Here is a 5,000-nt window from a genome sequence, read left to right on the forward strand (position 1 = left end):
CATACATATATGTACATATATGTATGTATTTATGCATATATTTATATATTTTTATATGATCGAAGGCTACGCATTCTTTTCCAAGTAAGTTTTATCTATGTGTGTATATATATATATATATATATATATATATTACAGTCTGACGTAGTCTTATAATGCCAAACACTTAAAGGATGCGAAACTATTAGTCACTCTATAACCTGACATATATTTAAATGCAAGTAAATAAATTATTGCTTCTAGCCTTTGGAGTGGGTTTCTTTTTCACATGTATGATCCACAGACCACACACACACAGATTTCGACGCGGCAATGTAAACAACTTGAAGGCAACAATGATTTGAAGATCAGCTAAACAGGTTTTATGTGTGTTACAAGTTAGTCACACCCACACACACACATGGTGATTTGGTCTATCTCTATACATGATTGCCATCTCTGTGCTTCTTTGTTGTCATTGACATTTGTATCGGTCCATCCATGACTTCTCGGCTGATTATTTAGTCCCAAAGCATATCTGCATGGTTTTATGCATAGGTGACAGGCGAAAGTTGTAACTTCCTTCATATTGAGCGAATTAGATTTTGTGGGAGATGGTACTTGTGTGCTGCAATTTGTCTTTTCAGACTTGAAATCGATTTGCAAACTTTTTGTTTACATTATAGATAATAGTTCAGTATTTGTGTACGGCTTCAGTCCGTTTCAGTCGAGCAAATCAACCCCAGGACTTATTCTTTGTAAGCCTAGTACTTATTTTATCGGTCTTTTTTGCCGAACCGCTAAGTTACGGGGACGTAAACACACCAGCATCGGTTGTCAAGCGACACACGAACACACATATACATACATACATATATATACATATATACAACGGGCTTCTTTTCAGTTTCCGTCTCGTCTACCAAATCCACTCACAAGGCTTTGGTCGGCCCGAGGCTATAGTAGAAGACACTTGCCCAAGATGCCACGCAGTGGGACTGAACCCGGAACCATGTGGTTGGTAAGCAAGCTACTTACCACACAGCCATTCCTGTGCCTATATACATGAGTCTACGACTACTATCCAGCATCATCGTCATGACCAACACGATTACTACCAAGCAGCCTCTACACCACCAGCGTCAACACGACTTACTATGTACACCAAACCGCCGCGGCACATCTCTCTCTTCGATTCTGTTAGGTGACTTAGCTTCACCACGATAATAACAGACAAGAGATCTCAGCCTGCGATAAACGTCTGTCCTCAAGGCCCTGGCATCGAAGCCAAAACACAACTAGTGATAAGCTCTGCCAAACGACGAACATCTGTATAACAAGAATCACGGCCCGGCATCGATGCCACGACATCACAACTAGTGATCAGCACTGCCACACTCAGCCTCCCCAACTTCACATACAGAACTTTTTCTAGAGTGTACTAAAGAACTGGTATAATTGCTCACATGCTATTGACTCTCTTTCCATCTGCTGTAAAAACTCACACACATGTATCACTCACATACACACTTTTCTTTGTATGACGGCCTGTCTTTGATTATGTTCTTATATGTCGCATTCACACTCTCACACAAACATACATCTTTAACGCCATAATAAATATCTCTGTTATTCATCTAATACGGTTGTGGTCTTTCATTACTGGTCATGTATGTTATCGTCGTATAACATATCATGTATATCATCATTGATATATATATTTTGTGTTCGACCGTGTGACACGTTTAAATAAAAGGAGTCCTCTGTTTTTCCATTCGTCACCATTTCTCCTTTTTGAGTTCGCACGGTTGTTCCCTTACATCATCATCATCATCATCATCGTTTAACGTCCGCTTTCCATGCTAGCATGGGTTGGACGATTTGACTGAGGACTGGTGAAACCGGATGGCAACACCAGGCTCCAGTCTGATTTGGCAGAGTTTCTACAGCTGGATGCCCTTCCTAACGCCAACCACTCAGAGAGTGTAGTGGGTGCTTTTACGTGTCACCCACACGAAAACGGCCACGCTCGAAATGGTGTCTTTTATGTGCCACCCGCACAAGCCAGTCCAGGGGCACTGGCAACGATCTCGCTCGAAAATCCTACAGGAGCCAGTCAGGCGGTACTGGCAACGGCCACGCTCAAAATGGTGCATCTCATGTGCCACCCGCACAAGAACCAGTCCAGGGGCACTGGCAACGATCTTACTTGGCTTGCCGGGTCTTCTCACGCACAGCCCATTTCCAAAGGTCTCGGTCCGTAGTCATCGCCTCGGTGAGGCCCAATGTACGAAGGTCTTGCCTCACCACCTCAGCCCAGGTCTTCCTGGGCCTACCTCTTCCACGGGTTCCCTCAACTGTTAGGGTGTGGCACTTTTTCACGCAGCTATCCTCCTCCATTCTCACCACATGTCCATACCAGCGCAATCGTCTCTCTTGCACGCCACAACTGATGCTTCTAATGTTCAGCTTTTCTCTCAAGATACTTACACTCTGACGGGTATTCACATTGACATTACACATCCAACGGAGCATACTGGCTTCATTCCTTGCGAGCTTACGTATGTCCTCAGCAGTTACAGCCCATGTTTCACTGCCATGTAGCATGGTTGTTCGTACGCATGCGTCATACAGTCTGCCTTTTACTCTGAGTGAGAGTCCCTTTGTCGCCAGCAGGGGTAAGAGCTCTCTAAACTTTGCCCAGGCTATTCTTATTCTAGCAGCTACACTTTCAGCGCACCCACCCCCACTACTAACTTGGTCGCCCAGATAGCGGAAGCTATCGACTACCTCTAGTTTTTCACCCTGGAATGAGATAGAAGTTGTTTCCTGTTTGTTTGCAGTCTTTATTGCACCTGAACATCTGCCACAAACAAAAACTAACTTGCTAGTTAACCTGCCTTTGATGTTGCTGCACCTCTTATGTGTCCATAGCTTGCACCGGGTACATCTTATAGAGTTACTACCTACTCCTTTTCTACATACTGAGCAGGGCCATCTACCTGAAGGGGTTTGTGTTTTATCTACCTTCCTACTTATTAGGATTTTGGTTTTAGCTAGGTTGACTCTAAGGCCCTTCAGTTCTAGACCTTGCTTCCACACCTGAAACTTCTCCTCTAGTTCTGATAGTGACTCCGCAATTAGGGCAAGGTCATCAGCATAGAGGAGCTCCCAGGGGCAACCTGTCTTGAACTCCTCTGTGATTGCCTGGAGGACTATGGTAAATAATAGGGGGCTGAGGACGGAACCTTGGTGGACCCCTACCTCTACCCGGAATTCATTGCTGTACTCATTTCCAACCCTCACCTTACTGGCCGCATCTCTGTACATGGCTCGCACAGCTCTCACTAGCCATTCTTCTATCCCAAGTTTCCTCATTGACCACCAGATAAGGGATCGGGGGACCCTGTCAAAGGCTTTCTCCATGTCAACGAAAGCCAGGTACAGAGGTTTATCCTTGGCTAGGTATTTCTCTTGCAACTGTCTCACTAGAAATAAGGCATCAGTAGTGCTTTTACCTGGCACGAACCCAAACTGCATCTCATCTAAATTGATTCGCTCCCTAATTAGTTGGGCTATGACCCTCTCTGTAACTTTCATAACCTGATCTAACAGCTTGATGCCTCTGTAATTATTTGTATCTAAAGCGTCCCCTTTACCTTTGTAGCAGTTGACTATGATGCTGCTACACCAGTCATAGGGTATGACTCCTTCGTGTATCACCTGGTTCGTAATACGGGTGACTAGGCTATAGCCAACACTGCCAGATATTTTGAGCATCTCTGCAGTGATTCCTGATGGGCCGGGGGCTTTCCCGGTCTTCATACTCTTAATTGCTTTATCTACCCTGGTACTATCAACTCGGATAGCTGGTCCCTCTATTGGGTCGACATAAGGCAGGCTCTCTTTCTCCCATTCATTCTCTTTATTAAGCAATCTATCGTAGTGGCATCTCCAGACCTCTTTCTTTGCATCCTCATTTAATGCAAGCGTACCATCATCCATGCGAACACATTTCTCTCCTACAACATCACTATTCTCTCTCCTACACTGTCTTGCAACCCGAAATACCTCGAGTCTTTGGTCCTCACGGCGCAGAACATTGGCAAATCTTTCCTTATCTGCTTCCCCTCTGGCTAAATAAACCTGTCGCCTAGCCTCCCTTCTGGCACATTGGTACAATTTCCTGCTACCACCGTTCTTCCAGTCCTTCCAAGCTTGTTTCTTTTGTCTAATAGCCCTGTCTACCTCCTTGTTCCACCACCACGTTACTCTGGGTTGGGAGGGGACCTTACACCACCCACAAATCTGGTCGGTGGCTTTCAACAGGTTGTCCCGCAGAAATCTCCAATTGTCTTCCACGTTGTATGATGCTATATCCCCTTCTATTTCGTTAAATGCTTCAAGTAACTTGTCTCTAAGTCTCTGTCCGTTTGCAGGGTCTTTAAGCTTCCACACCCTTCTTCTCCAAGCCTGTCTAATTCTGGGCACCCATTTTGCCTTGATCCCAAAGTCGCTAACTACTAATCTATGTTGTGGGGTACATTCTTCGCCAGGGTAGGTTTTGGCATTTATAAGCCGCCCTCTTTCCCTATTTCTGGCGAGGATGTAGTCGATTTGGCTAGAGTGTCTGCCGGAGCGGTAGGTGACTAGGTGACTGGCAGGTTTCCTGAAGTTGGTATTGCAGACCATAAGATTGGTTGCATCACAGAACTCCAGCAGTCTGGTTCCCTCCTCGTTGCGGGAACCGAAGCCATAGCCTCCATGTATGCCATGGAAGCCCCCAGCACGACGTCCGACATGACCGTTGAAGTCTCCAGCCACAAAGAGAAGGTCCCTGTCACTCGTCGACGAGGTAGTTTGCAAGAGGGTGTCATAGAATTGGTCTTTCAGACCATCTGGTAGCCCAGGTTGAGGTGCATAGGCTGAGATGACAGTAGCTAATCTATGATGAAGCACTAGTCTGATCTTAAGTACTCTGTCACTTACTCTAACGACCTCGATTACCTTATCCACCCATT

The 5,000-nt window shown here is 45.4% G+C and overlaps 1 protein-coding gene across 1 annotated transcript in view; it reads left to right on the plus strand.

The window, feature by feature from the left end:
* LOC106870523 (uncharacterized) overlaps positions 1 to 5,000 on the plus strand; it is a 27,985-nt gene that overhangs the window by 719 nt on the left and 22,266 nt on the right. The window lies entirely within an intron of this gene.

The sequence above is a fragment of the Octopus bimaculoides genome, chromosome 27, assembly GCF_046866305.1.
Source record: "Octopus bimaculoides isolate indiv1 chromosome 27, ASM4686630v1, whole genome shotgun sequence".
Taxonomy (NCBI): domain Eukaryota; kingdom Metazoa; phylum Mollusca; class Cephalopoda; order Octopoda; family Octopodidae; genus Octopus; species Octopus bimaculoides.